This window comes from Pleurodeles waltl, chromosome 7, assembly GCF_031143425.1.
Source record: "Pleurodeles waltl isolate 20211129_DDA chromosome 7, aPleWal1.hap1.20221129, whole genome shotgun sequence".
NCBI lineage: Eukaryota > Metazoa > Chordata > Amphibia > Caudata > Salamandridae > Pleurodeles > Pleurodeles waltl.
This window is the reverse complement of record NC_090446.1, coordinates 506,068,433-506,085,633: the sequence shown is the minus strand read 5'-3', so window position 1 is coordinate 506,085,633 and position 17,201 is coordinate 506,068,433. Positions and strand designations below refer to the sequence as shown.

The following is a 17,201-nucleotide window of genomic DNA, read 5'->3' as shown; positions in this document are numbered from 1 at the left end:
ATCGTCACTGGTCAGGAGACCACCGCCGGAGTCGTCACTGGTTAGGAGACCACCGCCGGAGTCATTGCCCAGGAGGGCACAAGTATCGTCACTGGTCAGGAGACCACCGCCAGAGTCACTGCCCAGGAGGGCACAAGTATCGTCACTGGTCAGGAGACCACGGCCGGAGTCAGTGCCCAGGAGGGCAGAAGTATCGTCACTGGTCAGGAGACCACAGCCGGAGTCATTGCCCAGGAGGGCACAAGTATCGTCACTGGTCAGGAGACCACCGCCAGAGTCAGTGCCCAGGAGGGCCCCGGCAGCCACAGCCCCGCTGGGCAATGAGGGACCGTCATGCCACACACCAATGCACAGGTCAGAGACCGCCATGGCAAAGCACCGCTGAACAGTCCAGAGACCGCCATGGTGAAGCACCGCTGAACAGGGCATGCACCGCTGAACAGTCCAGAGACCGCCATGGCGAAGCACCGCTGAACAGGACATGCACCGCTGAACAAGGCAAGCACCGCTGAACAGTCCAGAGACCGCCATGGCGAAGCACCGCTGAACAGGGCATGCACCGCTGAACAGGGCAAGCACCGCTGAACAGTCCAGAGACCGCCATGGCAAAGCACTGCTGAACAGGGCATGCACCGCTGAACAGGGCAAGCACCGCTGAACAGTCCAGAGACCGCCATGCCAAAGCACCGCTGAACAGTCCTGACACCGCCATGGCGAAGCACCGCAGAACAGGGCACGCACCGCTAAACAGTCCTGAGACCGCCATGGCAAAGCACCGCTGAACAGGGCATGCACCGCTGAAGAAGGAAAAGACCGCCACATCAAGCATCGTTATCCCATGTGCAGCTGGGACAGTGACGGGACAGGAACTGTCACGGGGAGACTAATCCAGTCTAGGCACCAGTCCCCCTCCAGAACCAGTGGAGAGATCCATCCACTACCTCAGTCCTTCACAGGATGAAGCACTATGGGCACCAGTCCCCCTCCAGAACCAGTGGAGAGATCCATCCACTACCTCTGTCCTTCACAGGATGAAGCACTCTGGGCACCAGTCCCCCTCCAGAACCAGTTGAGCCTGTTATCTATTTGAGAGACTGTGGCTTTGCACTCCCCAGGATTGAACAGTGGGCAAACCACCCACTGTAGAGACTTGAGAGACTGTGGCTTTGCACTCCCCAGGATTGAACAGTGGGCAAACCACCCACTGTAGAGACTTGTGAGACTGCGGCGTTGCACTCCCCAGGATTGAACAGTGGGCAAACCACCCACTGTAGAGACTTGAGAGACTGCGGCTTTGCACTCCCCAGGATTGAACAGTGGGCAAACCACCCACTGTAGAGACTTGTGAGAGTGCGGCTTTGCACTCCCCAGGATTGAACAGTGGGCAAACCACCCACTGTAGAGACTTGTGAGACTGCGGCTTTGCACTCCCCAGGATTGAACAGTGGGCAAACCACCCACTGTAGAGACTTGAGAGACTGCGGCTTTGCACTCCCCAGGATTGAACAGTGGGCAAACCACCCACTGTAGAGACTTGTGAGACTGTGGCTTTGCACTCCCCAGGATAATGCAGTGGGCAAACCACCCACTGTAGCGACTTGAGAGACTGTGGCTGTGCACTCCCCAGGATTGAACAGTGGGCAAACCACCCACTGTAGAGACTTGAGACTGTGGCTTAGCACTCCCCAGGATTGAACAGTGGGCAAACCACCCACTGTAGAGACTTGAGAGACTGTGGCTTTGCACTCCCCAGGATACATCAATGGGCATGGAGCCCCGTCGTGGATGTGGCGTGGTGCTGTAATCCGGCTGAGGTGCCCCCCCCTTCCCTTCCCCCTGAGGTGTCTGTTGTTTTTCTCTCTGATGCCCCGGCAGTGTTCTCTCCGTTTGTGGACAGGTATCTTGTGTGGGCCTCGCCCATGCATTTTTGGCCTAGTGGTGCACGGACATTGAGATGTGCATATCTGCACTACTTCTCGTAATGTATATACCTTTGTATGAGTTTATATATATCTGTATATATTTGACACATGTATTTTGATGCATTACAATGTTTGAACTGATTTTGTTTTGTCTTTGCATCCTTCCGGGGGGGGGGTTGTGGGTTGTTACAGTGCTGTTTGTACATGCATTGGTGTGTGTGTTGTAATATGCGAGGGTGGGGTTGTTGCGTGTGTGTGTCCCTGACTTTTGCCTCACCCCTCCCCTATGTTGTAGGTGCAGTACTCACCGGTGTCTTCGCCGGCGCTGCTCTTCGTAGATGAGTAGGAATACAAGGGCAGGTAGGATTTGTAATTCCGGCTCCATGGTGTCCTCCTTCCTCGTGGGATGTGTTAAGGTGAGCGTTTTCCCATTGCAGAAACTGTTTCCGCCGTGTTTTTATCCACGGTGTATCCGCCCCGGAAAAGGTGTCGGATGGGCGGGTTGTGATACTATGGGCGGTACATTGTCTCCCGCCTGTCTGTTGGCGGTGACCGCCGCGCTGCTTGTCTGTACCGCCGTGGCGGGCAGTGTGTTAAAGTGGCTGTCTTTGTTGGCGGTTTCCGCCACGGTCATGATTCCCTTTTTTTGTCCGCCGGCCTGTTTGCGATATTACCGCACCTTTAACACCGTCCGCCAGGGTTGTAATGACCACCTAAATTTGGAAGAGGAAGAAACTGATAGTGAGGAACACGGCATAGAGGGAGATGGGGATAGGGAACACGCCCTACAGGCCCAGGATTAAATTTGACGAGAGTTGGTACCTCGTGTGCATATATGCGTTTCACGCGTTCCCCCCCAGACAACATGTGTATACCTACTAGAGATACCCTAATGCCTTCCTCATGACTCCTGGAGGCGTACCGTATTAAACTACTTAAATACACCTTAGAGAGAAGGGCAGGTTCGGTGCCTTTCTCCTCAGCTATTTTCATCACACCACATGGAATTCTACACCCAGAGACATTAAGGAACAGATTTACAAGGCCCTACCGCCTCTTAGCGCGACACAATCGTCATTTTTGTTTACACTAATGTGGTGTTAAGAGGGCCATTTTCCTTTGCCATATTGACAAAGTGGCGCAATGCATGCATTACCCCACTTTGTAACTCCACCTGGTGGCTGTCAGAGCTAGGACCAACACCCAGACCTGCAATCCACTCAAGAAATCTAGGGATCATCCTAGATGTCAAGCTCAACATAAAGCCGCAAGTCAGCACAGTGTAGACCTCCTGCTTCTACATCCTACTGATGCTGCGAAAGATCTTCAAATGGTTACCTCAGAACACCAGACAGACCATCACGCAGGCATTCATAACCAGCAGACTGGACTGTGGCAACACTATCTATGCCAAAATCTCAAAACAACTCATATTTAGGCCCCAGACCGTCCAGAAAACTGCAGCAAGACTCATACTAGACCTCCCACACCGCACCCACATCACACTGCACCTCAGGAAGCTTCACTGGCCCCCTTCACAAGTGAAGCCAATTCATACTTCTCATGCACACATACAAAGCCCTATACAACTCAGGACCAGAATACCTGAACAGCCGCAAACCCTTTCACCAGCCCATCAGACACCTACATTCTGCCTCACTCGCACACATTCTCCATATCCGCAAAATCAAAACTGGAGGTTGCTCATTCTCCTACATCGCACCCGTCATGGAACGACCTCCCTCATCACTTCAGAGCCTGCTCCTCACTTCGTGGGTTCCCCAAAACTCTGCTGAAGACCTGGCTCTCTGTATAACCACCTTGGAGACCTCTCATCTACACACCTGCCCAAGCACCTGGAAACCCTCTCAGGTGATTAGTGCACTATACAAATCAACATAGTATAACATAACAACCTCAACTTATGTCATAGGGTGCATACTCCAGCTAATGTGCCAAGGTTAATTTCTTGGCTTACATTTTATCCTAATGGGCACACAGCCGCTATGTCAGAATGGAGTTTTCAGGAGGGCTTTCGGTTGAGGTATCAAAGACCTAGGTGAGATGTTGGGTGGACAATCTAAAATCAGATGTTGGGTGGACAATCTAAAATCAGCCCGATAGTTGCTAAATATTGTGCAAGAAAAGTGAGTCAAAGAATTAACAGAGGGTATGATTGTGATACCTTTCTGGGAGTAGCCTTTACTTAATATTATGATTTTCTCTATTGTGGCAGCGCCAAAGAGACAGGAAGGGGAGGACCATCTAATACATCATCTTTCATGGACTGAAGGAGTGTGAGTGAGTGATTAAATTACATTGTAGAAGAAAATGTTATGGTGTTCTATGCGCCGATAGATGATGCCATGACATTGGTGAGGTGTGAGGGAGTGGGAGCGGAGTTGGCAAAGAGTGACACTAAATCTGTATTCCTCTTATTGCTAGTAAACCCAACATATTTTCCACTACTAAGAATGCAGTTTGGGGGAGCCATATTGGTGAATAATGGCTGTGCCATTTCCTGTTCTCTTTTTGAGGTGATTAGTGCCTTTATGCAGTGAACTTTCAGACAGAACAGTAATCACATTTTGGTATGTCATTAACTGGGTGATTTCCTATTTGTGGGAAGATGGGAAACAGGTGAGTATCGCCAGGTAATACAGTGTGTTGAGCTGTTTGCCCAGGATTTGGGGTACTGATACCAGACTGAGGGACCAGCAACACTCTGAGCTGGATACAGTGAACATGACTGCAAAGTTACCTGACAATTAAGTGGAGGAGATATAAGTTTTCCTGGATAAAGTTATTGGTGATAGGAAGGATGGTTTGTGTACTGTTCAAAAACTTTTGGGATAGAATTTGTGTGGAAGATTGGGTTTTGTAATGGCAGATACCACCTTACCTCATCATAGAGTGTGGATTTCTATCGCAGTGAGAGCGGACTTGTGTTTGGAGGACCTTTTTGGATTACTTCAAAGGGCTTTAATTCTTGGGTGGTGACGCATTTTGGCAAGTGCAGATTTTTTCTGATGCTGCTGGGGTGAAAGTTTCTGGTATTCTTGGGAATGGAAGTTGGTGTGCTGAATACTGAGCCAGGCACTGGATAGCACAGGGAAGGAGTCTAGTACATCTGGAATTTTTTCTACTTTTGGTTGCACTGGCGGTTTGAGAGTAGGAAGTGGCAAACAGAACGGTGATGTTCACTCTTGACAATAGGACAGTGGTGGAGCTCATGAACAGACAAAAGGCAAGGGAGAATTTTACGGTTGATGAGATATTTAAGGCTGATATGTTTGCATCTAAACTGTCAGGACCCAGTTCAGAGGACCAAGGGGCAAGCAGGGATTACTGGGCCCACCATCGGGGATGAAGCCTTTTACTCCTGATGTCCTGGGGCCTGACCTACTATGTAGTCTAAGCCAGTGGGCTAAGTACCCATTCAGCACTTGACTCTCAATAATAGCGTGGTTTGCGCTGTCCAAGACTCCCTGGTAAGGGGGGCAGACAGATATAGACGTGAGCACAGGTTTACAATTCAAAATCTGCAAAGAGGCAGCAATAAATTATTGTCTAGCTAACTACTCACTTTTATGAAAAAAGAAGTATTTTATATTACCATGATTACACAAAGAGATATATGACATTCCCAAACAATTTTCGCACTACTCCTGAGGTCAGGGCTCTAATGTTTCTTAGGTGGTTCCATATGTCCCACTCTCTTCTCGCTTTAGCAATAGTGGTTATTCCCCATTCACTATAGGCAACATCTAGGGTAAGCCTCACTAGTAGTTTGAATCTCCTGAGTTTCACTTTGATAAAGTCATATGTTTTCCAGCACTGAAGCGCTGTCTAGTGAGTAACCTCCCCAGAGGCTAACTGGCCAGAAATGAGTCTCACCTGCACATGCAGTATTGAAGGCCCAGATTTCCTGAGCATGTCCCTTCCACGGGCACAAGAGTGGCAGCGGCTGGTCCTGGTGAGTTCAATGCACACAGCCCAGGAGCAGTGTACTAGGCAGTCCACTAGTTCCTCACTTGTGCTCGTGCAACCACAGCAACCAGAGGTTCTTTGTGGCTCCTCCTGGCTGGGTAAGTTCTTTAGTCCATCCCACAGTCAGTACTGGGGAAGTAGTGCGAAGGTCCTGATGATGATCCTGTGAGGGAAGCAGTGCATTACATTGTGTGGTTGTGTGGCCTCACTGTATAATATATTCACAAGTCAGGCTTGTTTTTCAAACCCTTAGATCAACCCTGTGTAGCTGTGGCTTTGAGAAGTCAGGCTTAAATAAAGGAACAAGTGCAAAGCATTTCAGAAGTTGCAAAGCAACCGAATAAGAAAGTCAGTGAAACACAATGAAGTCCAACACCAACTTACGAAAATAGAACTTATTTTAATAAACTTTTAGACTCTAAGGGCCGTATTTATAGGCCCCTAGCACTACAGGAGTGTCACTTTTTGTGACGATCCTGTGGCGCTAAGCAGAGCGCTGTTTTTACAAGATGTTGTTAAGCTACTTTTTGTGGCTTAACGCCACCTTGTAAATACCGCCCCTTCCCACGAAGCACTGTGCGTGGAAGGGGCATGCAATGGGTGTTGCTGTGGGCGTGCTCGAGATATCGATTTTTGACTAAAACATAAATTGTTGCTTTTCATCCATATTTTCAACATGCACTGGTAGCTCATGCGGTTAGCAGAAACTTTGGAACCATAAAACTTTTATAAAGTTGTGTTCATATACTCTGGCCCAATTCAGATTGCCAACTCCAGCAGAAAGCAAGTCACGGGCCAGTGAGGAATTGTGGAACAGTTACTATGTCATCAAAGCAGTCTCAAGGCCAGTTCCAACCGACTGTGCTATCTGGCTCTCATTAGAATTGGTGATCTGTAGGTTACACGTAATCTGTAACCAAAATGCGTTAAATCAGTCAGCTGTTATACCGTGTTGCACCATGAGAGAAATCTCTGCATCAAATACGACCTAATTCATTTGAATTGAAGGCTGCGATTTACAGGTTATATGCAGATTACATGTTTTCAACTCAACGAGATACCCAAAAAGAATATTTTATCCATACTGTATGCAAAGCAAATTATCTTGCCCTAGTCCAGGAAGTTGATTTTTTTATATCAGTAGAGCTGTATATTTGTTAAATAAATAGCTTAAATAGAATTAGATAGATAGGTGAAAGAGAAATACATTCCATTGCACAGTTAAAATGAATTACCTTGAGGTGTTTAAAAAAAGGCTGTATTATCATTATCTAAATAAGTGGTACAAATACAGACGCCCATGTAGCAGATTTGAAGATGAAAAACACTGGAATGCCTCTAGTCGTAGCTTTTGTCATTGTAAAATGGGCATGTAGGCCCTCAGGAGGACCCATGTTGGCCAAATCATAGTACAGCTTAATGCAAATATTGATATTGTTCATTTCTGGATCTCTTTCCCCTTCTTGTAACGGGAGAACCTGACAAGGAGTTGATTGTCCACTCAGTGTTGTCTAGTTCTAGTTCAATAGAACCTAATGGCATGCTTAGGATCCAGCTGGTGCAGCCTTTTCTTTAGAAAGATATGTTGGAGAGAAGAAAGCAGACACCATGACATATTGTCCAACATGAAAAGGTAACACCACTTTTGGCTTAAAGTTCCAAGCACCAACTTGTCAGAGAAGGTGGTATATGGAGGCAGGCTGAACAAAGCCTACAGTTCCCTGAAGCAACCTGCAAAAGTATTTGAAAAGCAGTGACTGGGTATTACTGGCAAAACACATATCCCAGTTTCACTAGAATCTCACAACAACCTATTTTCCAATCAATACAATCAGTAGAAGAATGTAATAGTAATACAGAGCTGCTCCAAGTGGAGGAAGTGCCACCCAATGTTCCTCAAAGAAGACAAATGTCCATAAAATAAACCAATCACTTAACACTTCACCGAAATTAATTCCCAGGTTTGTTGAAAAGTCTTTTTGCTAGTATGATCACATATAGCCTAACATCTTGAAATTGGTTTTATTGGTATTTATTTACTTCTTTGCTAACATAATGTTTAAGTTCCTTAATTGAATACACTTATATCCTTTAGTTTGTGGTACCTTGGGACCTCAAAGAAGACAAATGTCCATAAAATAAACCAATCACTTAACACTTCACCGAAATTAATTCCCAGGTTTGTTGAAAAGTCTTTTTGCTATTATGATCACATATAGCCTAACATCTTGAAATTGGTTTTATTGGTATTTATTTACTTCTTTGCTAACATAATGTTTAAGTTCCTTAATTGAATACACTTATATCCTTTAGTTTGTGGTACCTTGGGTGATGACCCCCAGTTTTATCTTTAATTTTATTTTCTAACACACAGTATTACTTTTTTGGAACCCTGAGGAAGGTTGTTGGCAAGAAGCTGTCCAGTGACGAAACACGTGTTGACTAGTGATGTTAACAAACGTGTACATCAAGGAATGGAATTTTGATTCATGTGAAGAAATGAATATCAACAAAACCAGTTTCAAGATGTTGGACCATTTGTGATCATAATATCAAGAAGACATTTCTACAAACCTATATAATGTGGCCATTGGCTAGAGACAGAACGTTTGCGGAGTTGTCACACCTCCTCGTAGCAAAGGACATCTTCCTCTGCTAGTCCCAGTTTGTGTAGCGCCCCATGCCAGGCCATCACCAACGGGGCTGTCGGCGATCGCCAGTGAAGGGTAAGTGTACTCTTGGCTAGAAGGAGTGCCAACGCAGAAAAGCAGAAATGCACTTTATATTGCTTTCGGCGTTTGGTGATACCCAGGGCTGTTGCCTCCCAGGTGCAGAGATCCAGGAGTTCTGTGACCTTCAAGTGTCGTGCACCGCTTGCCAGTAATGTTGCAGAGCTAGGTATGACCACAGCATATGCATAAGATTTGCATCAGGCATATGACATCGGAGGTAGTCCACCTGTGCATTAAGGTAATAGCTGTTCAGTTATGGTCGGGTAAAGATAAGCTCGGTGTAGTATGGAGAATTGAATGTTTTTGAATCAGGAGTTACTTGAAACCTGTTGGGGTGTTCTAGCACCTGGATCCACTCTTTGTCATGAAGAGCCCCCCCAAAGTCATCCTCCCACTTGTGTCTTAGTGTAGTGAGTGAGGTGTTTGTGAGTTCATGGATGGCTTTATAAAGCCATGTTATCTGTTGACAGCCGTCACCCATAAGGAGTATTGTGTGTAATACTGGGTGGGTGGGAGGTTCAGTGTCAGGCGAGCCCCATAGGTCTTGGAAGGTGGCATGGAGCTGGCGGTGGATAAGAAATTGTCCTAGGGGAAGGCAATAGTCTTTGGTCAGCTGCTCAAAGGTGAGTGAGTAGCCCTCCGAATATAGGTCAGCCACCCTGGTTACTGAGTTATCAGTCCGGTGCCGCAAAGGCTCTCGTCATGTAATACCTCAGGAAATGAGGGAGGCCGACGAGGAACATGGACGGCTTATATGCGAGAGTTCCAGTCACGAGGCGATGTAAGCGGAGCATAAAAGAGCATGCTACCGCCACCTTTAAGCGCCAGGGTGAGAAAGGTACGGCCTTAGGTAAAAGAAACCCACGGAGGGTTGCTATGGGGATGGTCCCTGTTCATTGGAAGCCTTCCCCATATTCCTCTGTGCCATTGTAGTTGGGCAGCTACAAATATGCTTCGAAGGAGGGAGCACTGAGTCTTCTGTGTCCCACTGGGAATTGGAGCTTTTGAAGGGCGACGCAGCATCGCTTACTACTCTGTATAATCATACCCAGGAGAGGGTCGAGCTCGGTGAGGAACACCCTCGGAGGTATTTCCAGGTACATTTGTGGAGAAGTCTCAGAGGCAAGATAGGAGGACCATTTTTGCCAGTGCAATTTTCCCGATCGGGGCTAATGGTAATGGTTGCTAGAAGGCACCAGTGAGCAGTTTCCATCCACGGCTCTGCAGTAAATACCCTCATAGAGAGCAGATGGGGAGTAATGCAGGTGCATTCCTAAAAAACGGATCACGTGAAGCTGTACTTCCCCAAGGCATGTGAAATGCGGGGGATAAACTGGAGAAAGAGGGCATATTGCGGATTTTGTCCAATTAACACAGAGTCCTGCTGCAGTGAGGGTTTCATGAATAAGGGAGAGGTCAGCCGAGGTAATCTTGTAGGTAGGCCAGGAGATCATCCGCTTATAAAGACACAGCATGCGTTCTGTGTTCAGGGGCATGCCCCAGTCCGACCCTCCTTGCGTAGTTATATAGCTCAGAGTTCCATTGCCACTGCAAACAATAGCAGGGAGAGCGGGTATCCCTGTCGGATGCAACACTCGATTGGAAAGGGAGCCAAAATAAAGCGTCCGAGGCAAATCCAGGAGGACGGGTTAGTGTAAAGGAGTTTGGTGTATGCGAGCAATCTTTGTCCTATACCCATACAGGCTAGCAGCTGGAAAGAAACTCCAAGGACGTTGCATCATTCCTTCTCTGGATCTAGTATGAGACAGGCCTATCGTGGATATCGGCCCTATACACGATCCTGGATGTGGAAAAGGTGCCCTTATGTTCAGAGAAGTGCTCTGACATTGGACAAACTTGTTCTGGTCCGTGTGCATTCGTTTCGAGAGTATCTAAGTATATCTGGCTGCTAGGACTTTCTCCAGGATTCTATAGTTTGCTCTGAGGATGGTAATTGGGCGCTAGGGCCCCAGAATCGTGTGGTCTTTCTCATATTTAAGGATTGTGGCTTGTAGAAGCTCACCTTGGATGGCTGCCTCAAACATTTCGGTAAGGCGAGAGTCAAGGAGCGTAGAGTACTGCACAAAGTATTTGAACGGTAACCCATCTGGTCCAGGGGTTTTATTATTAACTAGGTCCTTAATGGCCTGAATAATCTCTGGTGTTGTTATAGCCGTGTCAAGCGAGAGGCTGGTGGAGCCGGTTATGCGCAGGAGGGGAATGTCCGTTAGGAATTCCGATGATGCATTGGGGGTGTGGAGTGTTGGTGTCTGTTAGAGGGAAGAGTAGAATTTGTGGAATGCTTGTAATATCCCATAATGTGTGCGTATCATGGTCCTGGGTTCAACAATTATCTCCGTGATAGGATTTACGGTATGATCTTGTCTGATGAGCAAAGCAAAGAGATGACCAGATTTGTCGCCTTCTCTGTTGACTTTAGCAGCGTGAACCGTAAAGTTGAGGCGCCGTGGGCTCTCCAGCAGAGCAACGTATTCTGTCTTTGCTTTGGTATACCCGGGGAGGGATGCAGAAGTTCAGTCCGCTTGCTTCTCTAGATCCGTTAAGCGGTGCTCAGCTGCTGATATCTCTCTATCTAGTGTTCTGCGACGCCCACTATTTATTTCATGCATATACATCTTTTTAACACCTTAAAAGCATCCCATTCAAGGTTTTCATTGGTGGCGGTTCCTTGATTCTCAGCAAAATACCTATGGATATGTATTTGCTGTGTTTCTTTGAAGACTGGATCCTCCAAGCTGTCTTTTGTAAGTTTCCATGTTTGTGTGGGTGGGAAGACTGGATCCTCCAAGCTGTCGCTTGTAAATTTCCATGTTGGTGTGGGCGGGGGGAGGCTGTCAATGCAGATCAATCATATGGGCATCATGATCAGAGATTATACGACCTAAGTAGTCTGAATGTCTGACAAGGGGGATCAAGGATGTGGAGTAGAGACAGTGATCTAGGCATTCATGCAGGTGGTGGGAAACTGAATAAAAGGAGTAAATCTTGGCCCTGGGGTCTTCAAACTGGGGGGCGGGGACCAGGGGGGCCTCAAGTGATTCCAGGAGGGGTGCCAGGCTCTGGACAAAAGTAGCATTATGCTGATAAATGTGCTTGTTTTAAACAGAAAACAATTTGCTGCATTTTTAAAAAGGTAATATAACTTGTCTGCAATGTTTAAATAAGTCTAGACATGTTTAAACACTGTCATCTTAATAGAATAATTGTGAAAAATTCTGACGGACCCTGATGAGTTTTATTTTTTCACGGGGTGCAGCATTAAAAAGTGTGAAAACCACTGCTCTGAGCACAATGAGGTGATATTAAGCTAAGCTTGGCCCAGTCACTTCTCACTTTCTTAAGGACTGGCAGGCCCAGTGGCAGAAGTGGAAAATGCATACAGGAGGCCGGAATCCCACCAAAGGTGGAACACGTCTCTCAATAATCCCTGAGAATGAAACGCCAGAGTGCAAAAAGCCAGACATTGAGCATTCACTGCACCAGTGAACAAATCTACAGAGAACAAGCAGTAGTGTGTGAAAACACCTGGAGCCACGTCAGAATGTATATGCCACTGTTACTGCAAAAAGAATGCCTGTTGAGATCATCTGAGCTGATGTTCAAGGAACCATCTAATTGACTGACTGAACGAGATATCCCCTGCAGTTCCAGGCATCACCAAACCCTCACAGCTTCTAGACAGAGGGCTGTGCATCCCGTGGCACTCTCCTTGCTGCAGTAGGAAGCTGTCATGGTGTCCACACGACCAGGACTGGCCTGCCCTTGATGAAAGACAAAAAGGTCTGAGGGCCAGACAAATGACTCACAGGGCATGAAGATAGATATGGTGCTGCTGCTTCATCAGAGACCATAGGACTCTGATCGCCATATGGTCCAGGTGATCTCCCCACATGGGAGAAGGTGCATCCATCACCACTGTGAGCTCTGGCTGAGGCAGGCAGAATAGTCTGCAGCACGTCAGGCTGGCCTCCGTCATCCACCATTTGAGGTCTCAGACTGCCACTTCAGCTATTCGGATCAGGCCTAAAAGGCACCCCCAGAGCTGAGTACATTAAAGGTGAAGGTTGCCCTACAGTGCTTGTATGTGACAAAGAGCAGGAGGCACTAGTAGTATTCATGGATCAAAGAAACTAGGAAGCCTTAGAACCACCTGGGCCAGAGCAATGGCATGAGCCTTAAACATTTGGATTAAAGTATGAATATTCATGACTTCTTGTGGAGACAGGAAGGACTCCAAAGCCACTGTGTCCAGGATTGCCCCTTAAAGGAAATCTTGAGCTCATGCAAAAGATGGGATTAATGATCTCTGATGGACAGCATGAAACTGTCTATTTCTAAGTGGACAAGAGTGAATGTGGCGAGCCTGCTTTTGGGAGTCGTTGAGGTACAGTAATAAGTGAATTCCTGACCTGTGAAGATGAACTGCGACTACTAACATCTCTTTCATGAATGCCATGGGGTAAAGCGGAAAGGACAGTGACTACAAATGTTCTGACACTTCTACAAACTAGAATAAATGCCTGTGGCACTGCAGGATCATAACACGCAAGTATGCATCTTGCAAGTCGAAGAACACCATCCAGTCTCTGGAATTCAAAGCTGCCAGAATCTGGGCCACTGTTCAGTATTGTGAACTTGTTCTTCCTGAGAAAAGCGTTCAGAGCCTGAGTTCAATATCAGCAACAAACCCCTGCTCCTGGAGAAAAAGAGATACCTAGAGTAGCATCCAGTGCCCCTCTCTGACTCGGGTACCAATTTGATTGCACCTTTGGCAAGCAATGTCTGAGCCTCTTTGGCTAGGATGGTGGCATGCTTTTCCGATATCTGAACACCAACTGCTGGATCATCTGGGGAGGTCATCAGTCAAAGGAGGATGTAACCAAACTAAGCAATTTGCAGAATCTGCTGGTGCTAAGTAACTGCATACCAGTCAGGTCAACAAAATTGAATTCTCCCAGTCCCACCAGCCCAAGATGTTCTAGGATGGAGTAGTGAGCCTGGTTCTGAAGTGTGCTGCTTGGTCCCTGCTCAATCACAAATCTGTTACATTGTTTATACCTGGGAGATACCATTACCACAAGTGAACAATGTCTTGGCCAGACACAGAGAGGATACCAGTTTGCTTCCAGGAAATGGCAGCCTGTTTCTCTGAAGTAAAGTGGAAGCTTTTATATAAATGGCAGAAGGAACTGTACATGATATTCACGAGGCCTTGGTTGCACTGAGACCTCTCATTGCACCTCTGTATTTGCACTAGGAGCTGAAGAAAAATAACCATCTTTGGGCAGTCAGTGAAGTGTTCACCATTTCTCAAGTAATACAAACTTGCATTCAGATTTGCAGTTGGAGTAAGCCAGGAGAAAAGCCAATACTTTAATGGAAACCCAGTGAAAAAGTGTAGGAGGCTGGCCTGGCTTGTAGTGGGTACCAGAGGTACTTACACTTTGTGCCAGGTCCAGTTATCCCTTATTAGTGTAGAAGAGGTGTTTCTAGCAGCTAAGACTGATAGAAGGTAGCTATGGCAAAGCAGCTTATGCTGAACTAGGAGACATGTAAAGCTCCTACTATACCACTGGTGTCATATGCACAATATCATAAGAAAACACAATACACAGAAATACTAAAAATAAAGGTACTTTATTTTTATGACAATATGCCAAAAGTATCTCAGTGAGTACCCTCAGTATGAGGATAAGTTATATACACAAGATATATGTACACAAACCAAAATTATGCAGGTAATAGCAAGAAAAGTAATGCAAGCAATGTAAGATTACAGTAGATTGCAATAGGAGCACATAGGTATAGGGGCAACACAAACCATATACTTCAAAAGTGGAATGCGAACCACGAAGGGACCCTAAACGTTTCTGAGCTTGTAGAGGGGCGCGGGGACTGTAAGAAAACAGTGAGGGTTAGAAAAATAGCCCACCCCAAGACCCTGAAAGGTAGGTGTAAAGTGCACCTACTACCCCCAGAGAGCACAGAAGTCGTGATAGGGGGATTCTGCAGGAAGAACAAACACCAGCAATGCAACAACAGTGGATTTCCAGACCTGAGTACCTGTAAGACAAGGGGACCAAGTCCATCAGTCGCAACAGTGTTGAGAGTGTGCAGGAGCCCAGGAAATGCCAGCTGAGGGTGCAAGGAAGCTGCCACCTGTTGGAAGAAGCTTGGAGTTCTGCAAAAAAGAAGAGGACTAGGAACTTCTCCTTTGGAAGACAGATGTCCCATATCGCGTTGAAGCTTGCAGAGGTGTTCCCACGCAGAAAGACTGCAAACAAGCCTTGCTAGCTGCAAGGGTCAAGGTAGAGGTTTTTGGGTGCTGCTGTGGCACAAGAGGGACCAGGATGTCGCCACTTGGAAGAGGAGACAGAGGGGGTGTCCAGCAAATCAAGGAGCCCTCACAGAAGCAGGCAGCACCCGCAGAAGTACCTGATCAGGCACTTGGAAGAAAAGTGAACCGGAGTCCACCTGAAGTCACAAAAGGGAGTCCCACGACGCCGGAAGACAACTCAGAAGGTTGTGCACTGCAGGAAGGAGTGTCGGGGACCCAGGCTTGGCTGTGCATGAAGGAAGTCCTGGAAGAGTGCACAGGAGCCGGAGCAGCTGCAAATCATGCGGTACCCAGCAATGCAGTCTAGTGTGGGGAGGCAAGGCCGTACCTCCACCAAACTTGGACTGAAGAGTCACTGGACTGTGGGAGTCACTTGGACAGAGTTGCCAAGTTCCAGGGACCACGCTCGTTGTGCTGAGAGGGGACCTAGAGGACCAGTGATGCAGTCTTTTGGTGCGTGCGGTTGCAGGGGGAAGATTCCGTCAACCCACGGGAGATTTCTTCAGAGCTCCGGGTGCAGAGAGGAGGCAGGCTACCCTCAGAGCATGCACCACCTGGAAACAGTCGAGAAAGCCGGCAGCGATACAAGGTTGCTAGTAGTCGTCTTGCTACTTTGTTGCGGTTTTGCAGGCGTCCTGAGCAGTCAGCGGTCGATACTTTGGCAGAAGGTGAAGAGGGAGATGCAGAGGAACTCTGGTGAGCTCTTGCATTCGTTATCTGAAGAATTCCCTAAAGCAGAGACCCTAAATAGCCAGAAAAGGAGGTTTAGCTACCAAGGAAGGAGGATTGGCTACCAAGAGAAGTAAGAGCCTATCAGAAGGAGCCTCTGACGTCACCTGCTGGCACTGGCCACTCAGAGCAGTCCGGTGTGCCACAAACACCTCTGTTTCCAAGATGGCAGAGGTCTGGGACACACTGGAGGAGCTCTGGACACCTCCCCTGGGAGGTGCAGTTCAGGGGAGTGGTCACTCCCCTTTCCTTTGTCCAGTTTCGCACCAGCGCAGGGCTGGGGGATCCCTAAACCGGTGTAGACTGGCTTATGCAGAGATGGGCACCCTCTGTGCCCATCAAAGCATTTCCAGAGGCTGGGGTAGGCTATTCCTCCCCAGCCCTGACACCTATTTCCAAAGGGAGAGGGTGTTACACCCTCTCTCAGAGGAAATCCTTTGTTCTGCCTTCCTGGGCCAGGGCTGTCTGGACCCCAGGAGGGCAGAAACCTGTCTGAGGGGTTGGCAGCAGCTGCGGTGGAGACCCCGGAAAGGCAGTTTGGCAGTACCCGGGTACTATGCTAGAGACCCGGGGGATCATGGAATTGTCCCCCTGATGCCAGAATGTCATTGGGGGTGACAATTCCATGATCTTAGACATGTTACATAGCCATGTTCGGAGTTACCATTGTGACGATGTACATAGGTAGTGACCTATGTGCAGTGCACGTGTGTAATGGTGTCCCCGCACTCACAAAGTCCGGGGAATTTGCCCTGAACGATGTGGGGGCACCTTGGCTAGTGCCAGGGTGCCCACACACTAAGTAACTTTGCACCGAACCTTCACCAGGTGAAGGTTAGACATACAGGTGACTTATAAGTTACTTAAGTGCAGTGGTAAATGGCTGTGAAATAATGTGGACGTTATTTCATGCAGGCTGCAGTGGCAGGCCTGTGTAAGAATTGTCAGAGCTCCCTATGGGTGGCAAAAGAAATGCTGCAGCCCATAGGGATCTCCTGGAACCCCAATACCCTGGGTACCTCAGTACCATATACTAGGGAATTATATGGGTGTACCAGTATGCCCATGTGAATTGGCAAATTTAGTCACTAGCCTGTTAGTGACAAATTTGGAAAGCATAGAGAGCATAACCACTGAGGTTCTGGTTAGCAGAGGCTCAGTGAGACAGTTAGGCTTCACACCGGGGACACATACAGGGCACATACTTATGAGCACTGGGGCCCTGCCTGGCAGGGTCCCAGTGACACATAGACTAAAACAACATATATACAGTGAAATATGGGGGTAACATGCCAGGCAAGATGGTACTTTCCTACAAAAAGCACAGGACATGAGGCCTTCACATCACTGGTTTAATTCATCATGGTATATGGACCTCCAGGAATATAAGGCATGAGGAGTCAGGAGCACTAATCCAGCAGGTGATGTAAGTTTAACATCTGTGTTTTCCTCAAATATCAAAGCAAAAAA

At 47.5% G+C, this 17,201-nt stretch overlaps 1 long non-coding RNA gene across 6 annotated transcripts in view; it reads right to left on the bottom strand.

Annotated features, from left to right (window-relative positions):
• The window catches only part of LOC138304278 (uncharacterized), a 133,806-nt gene that overhangs the window by 98,982 nt on the left and 17,623 nt on the right, over positions 1 to 17,201 (bottom strand). Inside the window, exon 2 of one of the 6 annotated variants that reach the window (XR_011205534.1) lies at positions 5,820 to 6,075. The exons of the other annotated variants lie outside the window; for them this stretch is intronic. This is a non-coding gene — a long non-coding RNA (uncharacterized lncRNA). The remainder of the gene's footprint in view (positions 1 to 5,819; positions 6,076 to 17,201) is intronic. 6 annotated transcript variants of the gene reach the window in all.